This window comes from Eulemur rufifrons, chromosome 2, assembly GCF_041146395.1.
Source record: "Eulemur rufifrons isolate Redbay chromosome 2, OSU_ERuf_1, whole genome shotgun sequence".
In the NCBI taxonomy this organism is placed as follows: domain Eukaryota; kingdom Metazoa; phylum Chordata; class Mammalia; order Primates; family Lemuridae; genus Eulemur; species Eulemur rufifrons.
Genome location: NC_090984.1, coordinates 33,248,638 through 33,269,066, shown reverse-complemented (window position 1 = coordinate 33,269,066; position 20,429 = coordinate 33,248,638).

Genomic DNA, 20,429 nt, shown 5'->3' with positions numbered 1-20,429 from the left:
GAAAAGAGCCGGCACCTCTTTCCCCGCTCTCTTGCGCCCGCCCTGTCATCCTGGGACTTCCGCACTGCGGTTCCTCCGGGCGTTCTGCCATAGATAGAAGCAGACTGAGGCCCCCAGCAGCGGCGGCCAGCACTGTGCTTCTTGTACAGCCTGCAGAACTGAGAGCAAGTAAACCTCTGTTCTTTATAAATTCCTCTACAGCAACACAAACTAAGACAGTGCCCTTATAAGAAGAGACATGAGAGAGATGATCTCTCTCTCTCTCTCTCTCTATCTCCGTCCCTCTGTCTCTCTTCCATGTGAGGATTCAGCAAGAAGACTGCTGTCTACAAGCCAAGAAGAGAACCCCCATCGGAACCCCGCCATGCTGGCACCCTGACATTGGACTTCCAACCTTCAGAATTGTGAGAAATAAATATCTGTGTTTTAAGCCAGCCCCATCTATGGAATTTGGTACAGCAGCCCCAGCTGGCTAAGAATAGTTTTCATACACGTTTTACTATATCCAGATCCCTTCCATTGAACTTTCCTCAACTCCAGAGGAACTAGTCATGATGGCACTAATCGTGGCTTACCCCTGAATAATTGTCCTAGATCATCCAGCATATTTCAGCTTCTGTGACAGTCAATGCCCCATATAAAGGACAAAGGTGGACTGTTGTGCCTGATTCCAAGATCCATAACCAGTGCAACCAGCGCAATCTGCTACACTGGGTTGGAAACCTGAAGGACTGACTCGAATCTTTATAACCCAGGTGTCCTGAATCAGTGCCAACTGCATACAAATGAGGCTCCCTCCACGGCAAGATAGCCTGCAGTATGCATAACCTTATAAAAAATGTGAGTATCTTCTCTGTGACGTCTCTGATTGAGTCTCCTCGCACTGGGCCCTGATGAAATACCTCCACCAGCAACCTAGCCAAGAGCTCTCCAGCAGCTGTGATGCCAGGAAAGAGTATTTAGTGGCACTCAGGGAATCTAGGTGATTTGTCACAAGAAGCTGATGTGCCTCCTTCCCCAGCGGCTTCAGGGAAACACGCCAAGAGAGCCAGGTTCCATTCAGATGGGCATGGATGTCGGAGTGGGCTCACAAGAAGGCACAATTTGGGGATTGTTCCTTCTGTTGTTTCATTTCGTTTTGTTTTTCTGGAAATCTGGGGACAGTGCTAAACGAATGGATGAGAACTGCAAAGAGCCAGGTTGACAGATGACCTCTTGCCTGGGAGGGGACTGACCCCTTTCAGAGCAGAGACGATGCTCCACGCACACCCAGGTGCAGGTGAACTGCCTGCCTCAGTGGCAGGGTAAGGACAAAAAGCCCAGAGATGCAGCAGCATTTAGGGATTCGAAAATCAAAGCTTTCAGGATGAAGAGAGAGGAAATGAACTTTCCCTTCTCCTAGTTCCACAAAAAGTTCACTCCTCAAACTGGAACATGCATACCCATCCCATGGGCATCTTCGTAAAATACAGATTCTGATCCATAGGTTGGGGTGGGACCTGGGAATATGCATTTCTAACAGGCTCCTAACTGCTGCTAGTTACTGGGCCTTATTCGTAACGCGTTCAGTTATTCACATAGGCACCCCTTAACTGGGAGTTGGGGGAGGGAGCGAGAGGGAGGAGGAAGGTAGCACATACTTGATATTTTATGCACTTGTATGTTATCCAGTTTTTTTTTCACTGTGTCCTATCTTTGTAATTTAAAAAAAGCCAAACATATAAATAATCTGATTTGGTCTCATTTTTTAAGAAAGGAAAAAAAAAATCAGCTCTGAATTGCTTCTTTTTACAAAATTGGAATTAGCTCATACTCTGCCCGAGGGTATGGCTGGGGGATTCCAGCCATCACAGTCTGACACGCAAGCACACAGGGACCCCTCCTGAGCAGAAGAGCTGCCCCTGGTAATGGTCAGATCTCCACCAGATCTGTGCTTCACATACCAAGGGCGCCCAAAGCCCCGGCTATGCATAGATTTGGGTGGGGAGCCATCAACATGCATAATTTAACTGGTAAATAATTTAAAACATTATTTATATCAAAACACACATGGATATTTTGTGCAGCAAAATTCAGACATGAAATACATTTTTGAGATAAAACAGACACTTGAGAGAAAATTTCTCCTTTTCCTCCAGTCCCAGCCCTGTCCCCCCGCCCCCTGCCAAGGTATAGAGGCGTCTTGGCAGAAAAGTTGGAGAAGCACAGACACACGGGGACCACAGTGTGGCTGAACCTAACAGGGAGGTGCTCCAGCAACGGGAGCATTTCCCAAATCGACAGCACCCATCAGCCATCTATGGTGGGTCTTGCTATCCTGTCCCACCTGTGGGCCCCTCCTCAACTCTGCCATTGTACATCTTCGACTGACCTAAACGTGGCCAACTGCTTGGCCCACACACATGTTGGACACATGTCTACAATTAAACTTATTTCAAAAATTCCTGGGCTCTACACTTCACCCCTTCCAAATGTGATCTTCTTGTCATGTTCCATTCTTCTCCACTGATTTCTAGAAAAGCAAAACATCTCCCCAGCCTTTCCTCTCCTTTACCACAAGATTTAGTCTAAATCCAGCCATCCCCGATGATGCCAACATCTTCTCTCTCTGTCTTGGCTTGGCCCTAACTTGTCTCCCCTGGACTCTTGCTATGGCCTCCAAGCCAGTCTTCCTGTTCTGGGCTTTTCCCACTTCAGTATTCCCTCCACGCACTGGCTGCTGGAGTGATCTTCCTAAAACATGAACCAGACATGTCATTTCCTGTTAAAGAGCTTTAGTGGACTCCCATCACTTCTCTCCATCCTCCTCTCTGGATTGCATCCAAACTCCCAAGCCAAGCTTTGTAAAAAGCCCTTTATAATATGTGGTCATCAAACTGCTGTTGCACTCTGTCCCCCTTTCCACAGTTCTTCTACCCTGCCATTCTCTGTGTCCCAGAACACAGAATTCCTTCTTCCTAGAATGATTGTGACAGCTTCTCCATCTGATGAAATACTCTATCCTCCAAAGCCCAGTTTAAATGTCACTTAATTGATGAAATATTCTGCAGACTCACGGCTGACCTAATCGCACTCCCTCCTGGCCCCTCCAGTACCTGCAGCACAGAGGTCACTGCCCTTTGCACAGCATCATGCTTACTTGTTTATCCTGGGCTCTTCACAAACAAGGGCATCGTGCATTTCTGTAGCCTCAGAATCTAGCCCATAAGCCCATTGAAATACTGCAGGAATACATGAAAGGTTGCTTTTCCACCTGGTTTTCTGTTTAATTCCATGCTTTCTGACCCAGGTAGGAGGCTGTTGACCCTACTTCGGAAGAGAGAAGAGTGAGAGACGAGTGACCAATTTTTCCCCAGTTAAAAAGCCTCCCCATAGCCCAGGGGAATGCCTTGGACCACAACCTTGCATGGAGATGTTGGCCCTGCGTTGCTGGGTTTCTTACAGCTGCCCATCTGATGACACTGGCTATTTCTAGCAGTGGGACAGGCACAGAGGGAGCAGGATACATTCTGGGCAAGAATTCAAGACAGGAAAATTGTATGTCCCCAACCTCCCTGAAATAAGCTTTTGTAATTTTGAAAGGCTGTGAATGAAGTCCCAGGACATGAAAGTATAAAAAGACTAGAAGTCCCAGTGAGTGTGATTAGAACTGTCTGTGCTAGTACACATTAGGTCTCTAATACTCATGTCAAGACACTCCAGTGCTGTCTTGAATTGGAATATAAATGTTTCTGAGATATGTCATGTCTTCTTAGCCAAATTGTATTGTGAGAATGAACTATGCTTTTACCTACACTGGGTTAACTTTCTGAGCTTGATGCTGTCCTTTTAATACAGGAGAATCCCTATAAATACTTAATGATCAAGGGCTGGCTGTAAACATGTATGTCTATATATACTAAGTAATTTTTTTCTCTCATACTTGGCCTACAGCTTTCACTTTAAAAATGGAAAGAGATGGAACCAATCAGGTTTTGCAAACAAAACAAGAATATAGGCCTGTACCTAAACCTAAATGGGTTTTGCTTTTGGTCCTGCCGTAGGCAGGGGGATAGATTAGTTAACTCCTCCAGGGATCTTCCAGGCCTGTGGTTTCACCTTGCATTTTCTCCTGTGAGAACCTATGTAGTCAACCATGCAACTGAACACCGAAGCTTCACTGTGGATTGGATCTGGCATCTAGAAACCACCCTGGTGAATCTTAAGTATGTTAATATGGATAATTTAAACCTTATAAATAGCTTTCCATAATGTGTTTCTTGCCTGAGGGGGTCTTTTGGTTGGAGTGCCGTACAATCAGGCTTGAGTTTGCAACTTAAAAGGAAAACAGAATATGAAAAGTATAAAAGTTTATGTAGCTCTTTCTTTCATACGCTCACGTTTATTGAAAGAGCTGGTGGTTAGTCAAGAAAAAATGGAGCTGTAAAGGAGATATTCTGAGGTTGCTTAAGCTCGCAGCAGGCTCTTCCTTATTAAATTGGTGTGGTTTCAAAACCAAAAGCTAATTATTCCAAGTACTGCCATCTGAAATGGAAAGTCTACCTGTGATTCATACCGACTCTTCAGTGGTCAGCAGGTAAAATTTGGTTGAGAATGAATAAGCAGGAAAAATTATGTAACTTACTGCACTATTCCTAACTTAGAAACAAACAAAAACATAAATTGGGCTTTACGACCTAATTTAATAATTATTTCCACACTTCCTGCTACCTTTTAAAGTATATATCTTCATTATCTTTAAAACAAGTGTCCAAATTATAAAAGAGGTTTCCAGTGAGACTGCTCCTTATCTGTCATTAGACTTTCCTTTAGAGGTATAGAACTTGCTAGAGATGTTTCCACCCCCAGGAGTCTGTCTATAAGATGTTTGCAGGGGTCAGCATCCTTGGTGCAGCATCCGCCTGCACCTATTCAAGAGGGCATCTGTCTTGGCACTACCTGGTTACCAAATCCGGAAATCCTTAGCAGAAAATATTGAGCCATTTATTGTATTTTTAATTTGCATTTTATTTCATGCTTATCAGCAAAATCAAGTAGCATAAGAATTTCATGAAACTCTTTTTGAAATATGATGAGAGAGGCAGAAGGGCAATGTTTGAAGTTGCAGCTTCTGGAGTCAGACCAGCTTGACTAAATGGAAACTCTACCATTTACAGAGGGTGTGGCCTCAACCTTCTTTGAGCCTCAGCCTCCTTGTCTGTAAAATGGGATCATAATAGTACGAGCTTCATAAGGTGCTTGAGAGAATTAAATGGGAAAATGTAACCAAAGAGCTTAAATATGGCAAGCTCTCACTAAATATTTGCTATTACTAAGTATGTGAGATTTATGGTTCCAGAAGCTAACCCCCCTCAAACAAAGAAGATAGTTTATTGATATTAACTTCCTAGGGAATTTACAAATTATTAAACAAGTCTTCATGCAGAAGTTCAGTATGAAAAAAAAAATCTCTGCATCTATTAATTTAAATATTTTAATAAATTATTTCTCTAAACTCCATGTTTTCAAATTGTGTGTGTACATATAAAATATTTTTCAGGAAAACTATGTATAAAATGCGATTTTATTTATACACATGGTCACCCTGAGAGCAACCTGAGGTCTCCCTGGGAAGGCTTCTGTCGCCCTCCCTGAGGTTGGGTGGTTAGGTTCCCATCCCTGATGTGACACTGGGTGAATAGGCACTAGACTGAAAGTCACGGGACTAGAGTCTGCTGTTAAATAGTCATTTACTTCTCTGGGCCTCTATTCTTTCATCTTTAAAATGAACACACTCAACTAGATGTCTTTATTGTCTCTGTCATTTCCCGAGTTTTATACTCCTCCCCGTGAATAACAAAATGCCAGTGGCATGAGTGTTCCAAATAACCGAATGTTCTATTTCCTTAAAAAATAATGTAAGTACCTTACATGAATTACAAATGTTCAAGAGAGAGATGTTCATCAGCAGGCGTTTGGCCTTAGAATCAAAACCACACTCACTGTGCATTGCATACCTTGATGTGATGACACAACCGGTGGCACTTCACCATCTGGTAGTGCCAGAAGTTCATCATTAGAGACACCCACCGTAACACTGTACTACAAAGCACACTAGGTGAGCTTTGCTGTCGGAGTTGAAGAGTTCTACATGAACATCAGTTTGCTGCCCTTATGTGTTATTTTTAGGTTTTAAAGTCTATACCTTTTAAGGAAGTTGCAACATGAAAATGCTTCACTAGACAAGTTGACGGGATGGTAAGCATATGATTCTGGTTCTGATAGTAATTAATTCCATAACCTTGGACAAGCCAGGTAAACCACTCTGAATCTCCTTTTTCTAGATAGAAAATGGGCAAATTACGTCTGTCCTATCTATCTCATAGGGTTGATGTGAGGATCAAAAGAGATAACAGATGTGAAAACACACTAAAAGATAAAAACCGACATACAAATACCATAAACTGTTATTCTGCTCTGTCAAGAAATGGGGTGATCAGTTAATCCAAGTGGGATTCGACATGCCGATTCCATGAGCGGAAGAGGCCTGCCAGATGGCAGGAGTGTCGACATTTTCCATGCAGATGTCTGCAGCCCTGTCGATTCAGCCTAATCAACTGGAAGGCATCCCATCTGCAACATAGACTCTCCTTACCAATTAAACTCTCATTCCAATCCTTAAGTTTGAATTATACACCAAATATTGGCCCACTGCAAAACAAAAACTAGCGAGAGAGAAAGAAACCCACCTTTAAAACACACATGCTTAACACTCAGAAGAAATGGAAAGACAGCTAAGAATTCTCAACCCATCAGTTATCTCCTATGAACAGTTGCATGTCTGTGTGTGTTTGGCAGATTCTGGATTGTAATGTAACAGGATCTCATTCATTTCATTACAAAGCTCTTATAACCACAGGTGAGTCCTTTCTTCCTGACTCCCCTGTTGCTACAAACTTTATTGCATGAGTATTTCACTTTCTTGGTTTTCAACTGGAAGTGAGGAACAGTGTTTTGAGAGCATTTTATGCCTTCAATAAAAAGAGGGGGAAAAAAGAAGACATGTAGAAGGATTCTTCCATAATCCAGGAAACCAAAATAAAACTATAAAAGTGAACACCACTGAAACAGTTGCAGCAATGAGACAGGTCAATAGCATTTGACTAGGAAGGGTCTGGAATACATAAGAGTGCCTTTTTAGGAACACATAGGTCCCTTTTCCTTTCTTAAAATCATATCCAATTTTTCTGATCATTGTTAAACATTTAACTGGATTGATTCAATGACCGGCTATACTTTGACAGCTCAAAACCCTTCCTAAGTACCAAGTTGTTTAATTAATTCATTTTCAATTAGCACAGTCGCTGCTAACCTGGTGTAAATTAAGTCTCCTAAGACTCAAGAAAAGGAAGAGAAAGGAGGCCAAGGGGACTGAGCTTTCTGTTGCGCATCTCATTCTGTCGGAAGTTTCCAGTTCGGGTCAGACCCATAAAATAATGTATTTTTTTGTGTTTAAGTGTTAACTGGCAGCCAGGTGCTACGAGAGTGCTGAATCAGCCCAGAAGAGGGGGAGGAAGGGAGAAGAAAGTTTGGTTTATAGGCTGAAGCGAGCAAGGGAAACAGAACCTGGCGAGAGTTATATATTGCTCAAGGCGGGCACAGGTGGATGGAACTGCAGGCCAGGTCAGAAAGAGAGAAAGATTTATGTTCTGTGCAAACAAAAGGACAGAAGAAAAATCACCAATCCGGTTGGGCAGCACTGAAGTGAAGGAAACAGCTGTTCATACAGTGAAGGAATGGTCAGGTAAGACAGACTGGAAATAGTAATCAGAAGGCCATCTGCTGACCTGGGACGGCACGCCCTCAAGGCAGGGAACAAATCCTGTCCTCCAGGAGGCCATGCAAAGGGGCCATTACCAGCCAGACAAGTAAACAGTGCCAGGACAAGGCATTAAAGTTACATGAGCTTCACGCAAGAAGTTGCCCAGAGAGTTTACTTCCGAATGTGAAGTCGAGTGGAAACACAGTGTTTTCTTATTTGAGGACTTGGCAAACCTACGCTACCCAGCCTCTCTGTGAAGCAAGAATGCAGAGAGGTAGTTCATCAAACGTCAGTGCCCAATGCCCATCACCTTGTCCCGAAGTTGCTGCCCCACCCCGCCTGGCAGCTGGCAGGGGTAGCCACCAACCAGACTTGCACTTGAGGCAGCTGCTGGCCTGTGGATATTGCCACAGGACCCCAGGACCTTGCACCCCGAGTGAGTGGAGAGTGGGTCAGGGGTGACCTTTGACAGTGGAAGGCAACCCACCAGCGAAAGGACGGGCAAGCCAGAAAGGGCACGGAGAGGAAGGAGGAAACAAGTGCAGGAACTGGCAATGACCTTGCATTAATGGACAGCACACCCACAAAATAAAGACCCACAGGAGCGGGGCCCCGCTCTAAAGGAGCCAGCAGCAGCTGGGTCCTACCAATACTAATGAGCGGCATTATGTTCTCACACAAATGAGCCAAATTTCAGACAAAAGGTAGGAGAGAGAGAAAAGATTTATGTCGTAACACAAAATACAAAATGAAAGACCACATGTCACTGAAGAACCAATTGATAATTGGTGGGACAGCAAAGGCAATCGGAAGAAAGCATTGAGTGTCTGAAGTACTAAGATTAGTAAGAGCGTTATGGTGTTATTGGTCAGTGACCCAAATACAGAGCTGAAGTCAAATCCTGTGACCTCCCTCCCTTCTTTTTTCCTTACCCCTATATTACTATCTCTGTCCTCATGGTGTTATTAAACACACACACACACACACACACACATACACACACACAACCTAGACCGAATAAGTGAAAATAGCAACATTTATTGAAATTGTATTGTATGCCAGGCACTCTTATAAATCTTTTCTAGGTTTTAATTCATGTAATCCTCACAACAAGCCTGAGGGGGAGATACTGTTTCTCTCCCCATATTACAGATGAGGAAAATGAGGCACAGAGAACTTATGCACGATAACACAGCTAGTTAAGTGTCTGGGCTGAAATTTGAACCGGGAATTCTGGGTTCCAAAGGAGCACCTTCAACCACAGCACTCCTTCATCTGAGGTACCAAAATCTCAGACCAGACACTTTGGTGAAGTAGAAGTTCACTTTTCACTCTGAGCCCCTCCAGCCAGGCCTCTCTTCTCATTCCCACACTGCAGCCCTCCTGCCGGCTGCTGTCTGAGATGTCTTCCCCCACTCTCTGTCCATTCACAGCCTCCTTTTTCTTCATGGCTCAGCTCAAGATTTAAGAGGTTAGCGAGCTGCATGCCAGACCCATTTCTTCTTCTCCCTGGGCCCACAGGGAGACTGTATTTCCTGATCCCCCTTGTACTAGGGGTGGCCTTGTGACTGTATTCTAGGCAAAGGAAAGTGAATGGAAGTAATACGTACCACTTCCATGCCTGGCTAAGAAAACTCTGAATGTGGACTCCTCCTTCTAGTCTGATGGAGATAAGCATGGAGACCTCAGAAGTCACATGTTGAAGGCAGTAAAGCCACAGGACAGAAGGGTCCTGACCCCTCATCCCTGCTTAGAGGAAGGCCACCCATTAATCAGAAATTCCCATCTGGGTCTTTATGTAAGTGGGAAATAAATTCCCACCTGTCATGTCCGAGTCATTATGATTGGGGACTTGTTTATTACCATAGCCATCAACACCCTACCCAATATGAACTTGTATGGCTCCAGCTCTACACTAGGTTCTGTTTTTAATATGTTAGTTCCTGACCCTTAAGAATTCACAGAAAAGAGGAAAGAGAGAGAGACATGAATATCACAAACAGAATATGAAATTTTTGCAATAAAAGAATGTCTAATATTTCATGGGAACACAGCTGAAAGCACACAGTCAGGAGGAGCCATTAGAATCGTGCTGACTTCTGAGGAAGAGGGAGTTGGCTCCTCTCTCTGATAAGCCTTTCCCAGGAATTCCATCCCAGCCCTGAAATTCCCCCTCTATATCTTGCCAGCTTGTGCCTGCTTTATATTATCGGAAGAAAACTGTACTAGAAAAGTTAACCATGGTGCCTACTATGCTCACTATCCCCTTTCTGAAAGACATGCCCCCGTCTTGCCCCTGTGCTAAGGGAAGAGGCTTCAGGCTCTGCCTTGAGCACATCTTGACACCTAATTAGACCCAGGGTGACCCAATCTCCAGGTTGAATACAGCCCATTGAGGTGGTCTGATGTCACACTCTGCCCTGTGGTCATTAACAGGGCCAATCAGATCCCCCCACTCTGGAATTTGAATGGAAGAACCTGGAAGGAATTAGCCTACTGGAGCAGGATGAAAAGAGAAGACAGGCAGAGAGGACAGAGATGGAAGCTGCACCACAACCTCAGAGTCCAGATCCTGCCGTGGAGGAGTATTTCAGTGAGCTTCTGAGTGGCAAGCAGTAAATGGACTCTGCTTAGTTGAAACAGAAAGGGATTCACTGAAAGGATGATGGGAAGCTCACAGAAAGCCTCTGTCTTAGTCATCTCAGGTTGCTATAACAAAATACCATAGATTGAGTGGCTTAAACAACAGACATTGATTGCTCACAGCTCTAGAGGCTGGGAAGTTCAAGATCAAGGTGCCAGCAGATTATGTTCCTGGTGAGAGCTCATCACTTCCTGGGTTGTAGATGACAGCAACCTTCTCTCTTGTTCTCACAAGGTGGGGTGGGGGCGTGGAGACTGAGCGCACTCTGGTCTCTCTTCTTCTCCTCATAAGTAAACACTAACCCTATCATGGGAACCCCCACCCTCATGACCTCATCTAAACCTAATTACCTCCCAAAGGCCCCACCTCCGAATACCACACTGGGGGTTGGGACTTCAATATATGAATTTGGACAGGGGGCACAGTACGGGGGGACACAAACATTTAGTCCATAACACCCTTGAAAGGAAAGTTAGGTTGGGGGCTCTGCTGCCAGAAACCACCTTCAAAATCACTCTGTAGAGCTGCCCCACGAGAGCTCCACCTCCTCTGCTATCGACCACTCGGTGGAGAGACTGGTTTCATCAGCTCCGCTGCACTGGACCCTGCCTGATTATCTTCCACAGCACTTGCTACCTCCCACCCAAGCCACAGTCATTTCTGATGACATCTGATCCCCCTACCAGGACAGTGGACTCAACTCTGTATGCCTCTCAGTGCCTAGTCAGTAGTCTTGAGCATAGTTAAGTGAATCCATCAATATCTGATGAATAAATAAAAATTTCATTTAATATGACAGCATCTAAAGTAATAGCTACAATGCATAGGGTATTTATTAAATGCCAGTAACTTGTTAAGTGCTTCACATGCACTCTCTTATTGAATCTTCATGACAACCTTATTCTTATAGGGAACCTTCTCTTTCCAATAATGCCACGTGAGAAAGGCATCATTATTATCTCCCTTTTATAGAGGCAGAAGCTTGGACTTAGAGAAGTAAGTTGTCGAATTTCACTCACCAAGTAAGTTGTAGGAACAGGACCCAAGCTGTCGATTATGTCTCCAAAGCTCATGTTCATTACATTTTTAGATCATCTAAAATAGACACCCACCACCCCCCACATGCTCATGTTAAATGCCACCCAGATAAGAAAAAAATTCCCATCGTTCATTTCTTCCCCTACTCACTCTTTCCTCTTCCCAAAAAAGTTAATAATGGAAAGACACATGACACATCCACTGCAGATTATTGTGTCAGTCCATTCAGTTAATTTCAAAAAAAAGATGATGCTAATTATTGGAGATAATGAAAACGTGGTCTTTAACTACAACCCAAAGGGAATAGTCCAATTGATTAACAGGGATTTCAACCCACACATTCAATTTCTCGTGCTCATTTTGTAATGGATGGGAAAAATTGGTTTGTAGAGAGAGATTTTTGAGAGCTAAGTGTCTAAGACACTGAAGGGAGTCGCCTCATTAAGTTCCAGGCCTGGTTAGGCAGGTTCTCGAAACCAGAGGCAAAGCCAACGGCAGGGAAACTCACTACAGGCATTATTTAATGAAAGTTTGCACTTTATCGGAGCATTCTTCCTGAATCTTCACATTTTTTTTTGTTTTTCTTTCTTTTTTAACCATTCATCAGTCTTTTAAAAATGCAGCAGCAAAACAGTTAAAAATAAATCTAAGGTTTGCAGAACAATAAGAATTTAATTATGGCAGCAAACTAAACCCCAGAGCCAATTTTAGTCTCAAAGTTAAAATATGGTGTATCTGACTCTGAGTAAATTGACTTTTCACAGAATACTCTAACATAATGCATAATAGTTATGCACTCCAAGAGAAGCTCCTGGGTATTGGTCCAGAGCCCATAACCAGCAGGAAGATCATAGTGTATGTTGAATAAAATTACCCATTCTAAAGGTCCTCAGCTATCTTGAATATTTTATTAAAAATCTTTTTGTGGTAGAGACCAACTGGGACCACTTTCTCCTAGGAGCAAGCTGTCAACGGTAGTAGAATTGAAAACCAGACAGAGTCAAGCTTAATTAGATCTCCCCCCACCTCAATCTCACACTTCTGGCATATTCTTTCCTGCCCATGATCCTTGATAAATAATAATACAGTGGGATTTATTTCCCCAAACCTTTCAAAAAAAAAGAAAGAAAGAAAAGAAAAGAAAAGCACAATTGTGAACAGGTGGAGTAAGAAAATAAAAATGTAGCAACAGATTTTAGAACTCTATACAAAACACTAGCTGAATGCCACTAATAATGTAATCATAATAATGTAATCAGAAAACTCACAGAGGCACCTCAAGGGTGGCACTTGGCAAAGTAGGCTGCAATTCAAACGCACCAGTAAGTTGTTTCTGAGCCTCTCCTTTGAGGCCAGCAATTTGCAGGCCAACACAGGAAGTGACCACGTATTTTTGGATTTTATGAGAAAGCTTCAATGTCAAATAGCCTCTCTACTAATTTCTGCATGTCCACATGTTCTCATTAAAGTACATGTCCCAACTCTGGGTTCAGAAAATATGATCGGTGAAAGGGTGGTGGACACAACTCACTGCTCAGGAGGAGTTTGTAGTTTAGCTACTGTAGTAAAGGAATAAAACCAAGATCACTGAGCGGTGATCATTCTTTATACCAAGCCCACTTTTTTGACTTGTTATTTTTCATTTTATGGCTTTAAATTTTTATACAGCCTTAAGTATGATAACTCTCCTTCTCTCTAATTTGACAAAGCACAAGAATTCATATAACATTTTGTTTGCTTCATATATTAAGGTGACTTTCTAGTAATAGCACTGTTCGTGTTTTAGCTTCATTTGGAGGATATCCCCTCAGCTAGTGTACCCTTTGCAATAATTTTTATAGGGTTGGATTTTGCAAATAATTTAATACGAGCCTGGTTTCTTTTGAAAACTGTGTGCATATCCAATTTTCCCTTAGTTTCACAATATACAACACATCTGTTATTTCAATGATAACAGATGTTATCCTGAAATTGTAATAACTTGTGAGTTAACTGTATTCAAAACTTTATAGTTACACACGTTTCAATAACTTAATCCTCTACCATTATCTCTTCAAATTGATTTAGCCCTGCAGAAGTTGGGGAAAATCAAATATTCATTGTGTTTGCTTTGTGCATATATACAAAAATCATATCATGATTTATCTCTCCTGGTATTAATCCTGTCTTCCTTGGAAAGATGGGGTAAAAATTATCACAGCATCAACAATCCTTCCTCTCTTTACTCATGAAGATAAATTTCATAGCCAATTCAGGATTATTATGCATGCATCTGTGTGCAAGCATTTTTTATGGATTTGTAGAAGCTCTATAAATCCGATCTGCATTTCTAGCCATTTACCGTTTAAATAAATGACCTTTCCTCTTATCTCAGGGGCACAAGCCTACCCCCATTTGGCCATTTTATCTTTTATTAGGGAGGCACCTCTCTTCTTTCAAAGCAAACCACCTTTTTTTCTCTCAAGCTTCTCTCTCGTCTTTTTTTCCAAATCCACAGATTACACAGCCTGTGCTGAAATGTCTGGGATATAATCAAAATCCACCAGTAGGCAGTAGACAGTAGGCCAGTATAGTGAGGGGGTTGTGGGAGCAGGTTAAAGTCAGGCGACGGTTCCCATCTGCCAGTACTTTCCATACTGGTACAGAGCAGAAGACTTATATAACAACAGCGAGTAAAAATACTCCAGGGAGCTCTGTGTTTCTGACCACATGCTAAGGGGTTCAGGGAAGGGAAAGGCAGCGAGGGCTGGAGGACCAGGAAGGCATCATAGAGGGGTACAGTCTTGAGCCGGGCCTTAGAAAATGCGTGGAATTTGGGGGGCTGAAATGCAGTATGATGTCACCCTCAATCCGGCCAAGGCTCAGAGGGTGCTTGGGAGATTGTGCGAAGGAGAGTGGCAAGGTGTGAGCAGAGAGGACTCTGCCTTCTCTTTTGGCTGGTCTGCCCCAAGTGGAGGACCACGTTCTTTTTAATTTCCAACTCTTTCCTTTCCTGTCCCTCTGAATAAAATATAAGGAAACACCATTTTGTTCCACATACATGCATCACTAAACACACAGCCCAAAAGTTACCAGCTGAACAGGCCTGGGTGGAAGAGGAAGTCCTGAGGGGAGGGGCTTATGTGTCAAGCTCTCACTGGGACCTGACTTTGTCTTGGCCGGTGGATTTTACTGACGTCAGACAATTGTTTCCACCCCACTAAGCACCTTCGAAGGATCTCTCCCCAAACTCCAGACCAGTGAGGGCTCGAACAATGCAAACTGGCATCTAGACTTCAACAAGTCTTACTATATGTATTTATTTATAAGTGGTAAGAAAGAACTGCTTGAAGTGGAAACAGCAAATGAACTACAAAGTCAATGATGACTACAAAGTCAATGCTGACTACAAGGTTTTGCTCTCATCCTCTGTCTGGGAAGGCACGAATATACACCAGGCTTTGGAACCAGACTGCCTGGGTTCAAATCCTAGTTCAGCCACTTTCTAGCTGGGCAAGTGACTCAACTTCTCTGTGCCTCAATTCCCATCATCTGTGAAATGGGTACAATAATAGTACTTACCTCAATGGGCTGTTGTAGAAATTACAGGAAATAAAATATGTAAGGTTCTTAGAATACAGAGCACACAGCATTTATTACTACTATTATTATTCAGGTCATGTACCTTCATTAGTGCTGATATTTAAAGGGTTAGAATCTTGCAGTCCACTAATGGAAGAAATTGAATCTAGTATATTCATCCCCTCCTGTTCTCACTGTGAGGTTGCGCCTTGGCCTTCACCTTGATATTCCTGCTTGGGTCACCTTTAATCTGAGTGATATGTTAGGTGACAACTTCTGTTTTGCAGATTTAGTCATTTTTGCCATCTTTTGAATATTGTTTATTTCTCCGGAAAATCTAACTCTTTTATATAAATGCAATGCCGGGCCCAGTAGGGACACAATGAACACCAGGCAAATTGAACTTGACCACTGAAGTTGACTGCGTTTACACCAGGGGGCTCTTCTCAGTCTATATCATGTCACTGTTCATGACTGGTCAGTAAACATTTTACTTGTTATGAAATTCTCTCGGTTGTTATAAAATCTTCATGGAGTGTGATAAATTTTATGAGCTTACAAAGGACAATAGAAAATAGCATGAGCTGTATGTGTTCCATGAGAAACAAAATACTAGGTCTTTAAGAAAACAGAAACAAGGGAGAAGAGTGATTAGATACATATTTGTAAAGAAATTCTCTCGGGTACGGACAGAAAGTCTCCGAGAGCATTAAGTTTAATTCGAAATCTGATGGTGTCTGAAAGTCTGACTTGCTTGACAGTAAGTGGAAAGCGCGTTTGTGGCATGTGCTCCAGCTGGGCACACTCACCAGGATGTTTTGCTCACTCATGGTGGTGCTGTGAAGAATGACTCACTGTTATGGAAAAGAAATAAACAGGGCTAAGAAAGAATACCCAGAGAGCATCAACAAGGGGCCAGGCGGGAGGGCAGAGTCGTCAGGGTAGGTTTCATCCCATAACATAAAAGAAAAAGTAGTGGCCCCTGTGGAATCCTGGTGTGATCAGCATTTGGAGGGGACGAGGGCAAAGTCCTGGCTGTAGAGGAAATTGGAAACCTGACTGTGGAGGCCACCGTGGCCCCGCCGAGGCAGTGGGGAGCCAAGAGACAGGTTTTTCCATTATCCTACCTTTCCTAGAAGATTCTAACCCATCATTTGGGTTTCCTGGGTTCACCAGGAAGGCATGGATTCCTTGTCCACCTTAACCCTTCAAAAACTCCAGCAAATAGGCCTGCACCATCTCACGGGGATTCTGAGTAAGTTCTGGGGACAGCTAGATGGTCACATGAAGTGCCGGGGTGAGATTTTAGAAAACGCTGGCCCGAGAAAAGTACATTTTCTGGCTTTAGGGGCCACACTTACTACTCGGTAAATTTCTCTTCCAAAACAGCCCAGTTTTGATTCTCCTACTTGATTAATTCTTCACTCTGATCTGTGGGTCTTCACGGATCCATCACCAACTTGAGCCATTTTGCTTCTCTGTTACAGAAGCTGGGGACATCCTCACACCTCTGCTTGTTGTCATTTTTAGGGCTGCCTCTCTCAGCGGGAGGCCAGGCCCGGGCCCACAGCTCTGCTCCTCCTGCACTGGGAGCCCAGCTCTGCCTCCCGTTTTCTGCCTGTTCAGAACACAAGGCCTGATCTACAGCACAGTGGAGGATCCTGGGGTACACGGTCCTGGGCAGGAGATTCCCAGCTGCATGCACGGTTACACAGCCAGCTTTCTCCAGTTTAACACGGGCTTCTGGTTTTGCTCCACCTTGTATCTCTCTAAGGTCAGCTGAGTTCTCCATGCCTTAAAGAAAGCAAGCTCCACCCCCCCCACCCCGGCTCTGTGTTCAGAGGCAGCCCTTGTTTGAGGCCTTTGTCACCTCAAGCTGGGTGTTCTCTCCTCCCAGGGCCTTTGCCCAGAATCTGTCCAGCTGGACGATGTCCCAGGCCCAGATATGCCTTTTCAGCTCCTATCCCTGCTCTTGTTCTAACTTCTGGCCACCTCATACACACGGTGTTTGCCTAGTTTACACTTCCAGACCCAGAGCCTTGTCTAACCCAGTCGTTTCCCTGTCCTGTCTCCTGCCACCAATCCCTGGCTCGTCACCACAGCGGTGTTCCCTCGGCCCACATGCACGGACGTCTTCTGCCTAGCAAAGAGGCAGACTGCGCTGTGACACAGTGCCTCCTGGGGGACCTGAAACATGACAGATCCCTTTTCCAAAGACGGAAAGGATGATCATTACCCTCAAGGGGTTACAATCTACTGGACGAGAGAGAGGATTAATAGGAAATTATAACGCGTGGTGAAAAATACTAAGATAGTGGCAGAAAAAAGTGTGATGCTTGCACAGAGGGTCAGCCCAGCCGGCACTGGGGCGGTGAGAGAAAGCTCCCATGGAAAGGGAATGACTGAAATAAGACTGCAGGAGGATGGGGAGTCCACTAGGCAAGGTGGGAGGGAGAGAAGGGAAGGGATTTTTCCAAGAAGTGGGTTCGCATGCACCGGGGGCAGGGGAAGAGAGAGCATGCAGCATTCTGTGACCAGCAGGTATGCACTTAAGAACGGGGAGAAGATGGCAGACAGGTGGGAGTGGCAGAACCGAGACTGGAGACACAGCCAGAGCTAGACCACGAAAAGTCTTGTAAACTTGGCCAAGGAGACTTTATCCAGGGGACATTAGGAAGCCACTGAAGCTATTTCAAACAGGGGGCTGATATGATGATCAATTTGTTCTAGAAAGGTCCCCTTGGGAGCTCCAGTGGTGCAGTCATTCAGCACATGGTGCTTATAAGAAAGGTCCCTCCGGCCACAAGATGGACCTAAGCTGACGGGGAGCTAGGTTTGAGGCCCTCTAGTAAGGTCAGTGGTCACTCACAGAGGCACTGTGGCCTGAGCTGCCACAGGAGCAAGGCGGGGGGAGAGGAGAGGACGGCTGGGGAGTATTAGGGAACAGGCGATGGAGAGGCAGGAGTGAAGAGTCATGTCCGGGTTTCTGAGCATACAACAGGGAGGGTTATGGTTCCTTTTGCTAAGACAGGGACCCTCAGAGGAGGAACAGGTTTTGAACCTGAGTTTCAGGAGCCTGTGTTTCCACATTGGAGTGGAAGTATCAACTGGCCAGACACGGACTTAGAAAGTGGAAATTCCACTCCTCACAACTCACTCTCTGCTATCTCCAGGGATACTGCATTCCACAAATGTGTCACCCTCTCTGTGTCAGACAGACCACGTCCTTCTTCCCCTCTTCAAGCATCATGATCCCACTCGCATGAAACAATCAAAAGCAGAAAAAAAAAAAAAAAAAAAACAATAATTCTCCTCCTTGCTCTTTTCCCTCTTTCTACCAGGAAAGAAAATTTTTTTCCAAAGCTCCCCTACCCAAGACCTTTCTCACCAGCTAGAGCTCGGTCACGGGCCGGTCACGGGGCCAGCCCTGGGTGGGTCTTTCTCTGGAAAAGGGAGGTGAAAGTGCCATGATTGGCCATGACCGATCAGAACCCAAACCCCAAGGCTGGGGGAGGGATCTGCCTTTCTGAGCTTGCTGCTGTCCAAGAATAAGAACAAAATCCATGTTCAGAGGGAGTTAGGTTATGCCGTGATGGCTTAAAACACGAAAGTTCATTTCTCCCTCTTGTTGTGCGTCTGACGCAGGATGATGGCAAGGGTCTCTGTTCACCATCATCCCCCCAGGAGCAGGGTTGATGGAAGTTCCACCTACACCCACGTTCCTTGATTACACTGGCAGGGGAGGAAAACTCTGGAAGTCTCACCCAGGCAGTTAAACATGATACACCTGACCTCACAGCCAGAAGCAGTCACGTGGCCCTGCTAGACCACAAGGGGACCACGAATTTCATTCCCCCACGTGATTGGAATGACAGGAGAGCCAATATTGGAAAGCATCGTTAATGACTACCCAATCCTCAATCCCTGGCAAATCCAGGGACCGCCCTGGCATGGGACACCTACTACCTCCTGAGACAACCCATTTCATTTTTTTCTCACCCTTGATTGATAAACAATCCATCCTAATAATGAATTAAAAACTCCCTGTGCCCCATCTCTCCCTTGTCCTACACCCTTACAGAACAATGTTTTTTATCCTTCCCATGACAGACCTTCAACGATTTGAAGATAATTATCATGCCCTCCTAGGTCCTCACTTTAACAAATTAAATCAAACTTTCAATTAATAGTTCAAAATCTCAGTATCTGAAAATACAGCGACATTGAATTGCAAGTTTGGAAAAGTACAGGAATTCGGATTCATTTCAAAGGAGAACCAACCTGACATGTTGGATCAAACAAAAAGATAATGGACGCTGAGGCAAGCTCCTATCTGAAACTAAGGCCGGAGAACCAAATAATGTCTTTTCTTCCTTTGACTCAAATTAAATGTGAAGTTCTCATTCCTCGGTTGCCACTTCACTTCCCGCCTGAGAGAGTAAAGATGTTTCTGCAGTTATCTTCCTTGACTGCTGGGGGTGGCACAAATGAAAACATACAAAGAAAGCTTAATATCCCTCCAATTCTACTAATTGACTCATCTTATGTTTAGACAAGTGTTATTTGAGGCTGAATTACAGAGCCTTAATTCAGACGGAGACTCAGAATCTACGACTAATGAATCTTTCTTTTTCAGAAGTGTTTCTTAATACAGCCACTTAACTAAAAAGCCAGAAGAGATGGCTAATAGAACATCCCTGCTTTTCTTGGATGTGCCTGTGAATTGTGGGTTAATTGCATAACGAGGCAGCCCGTTAACACTTGCCTGTGGATTTACATACTTCCAGCCATATATCATCTCCCACTTGATACAGACTTTGTTGAAACCAGAATGTTTTACCAGGACTGGAAGGTCAGTCCCATTTGTCAAAGCAGGGACAATCCCTTTGTCTTAGACAGCCTTATCTAGGTTGTGGAGTCGCTCAAGGACATCATCTGCCTTCCCATCAGCACAGCCTTGAGAAAGTTGAGCTGTGGGAACAGCGGGTCTTCTTACTCATTTATTTCTAGCATCTACGTCTGTGCTTATTAGTAGGCCAGAGTCTACAGGCTGATAAGACAAAGACACCCATCATTTGCAAGGACCTAGGAATATAGTTCTGTGAGACGTTTGCTAACTGTACCACAATTAATTTCAATGGGTTTTTATCACGCTCATTTCATCTAAGAGTAGGAACAGGCAGCCTGTGAAATCAGTGATAGGGTATATTGTCACGGATAAAGGGGAAAGCTGGCTAATGTTCAATAGCAGATACCAAAGAACAAACTCACTTATTTGGCAATTATTTATTGAGTACTTACCATATGGCAGGCATGGATAGGCACTAGGAACTACAGTGAGTGAGCAAAATTGTCCCCTATTTCTTGGGGCTCATATCTTGTCAG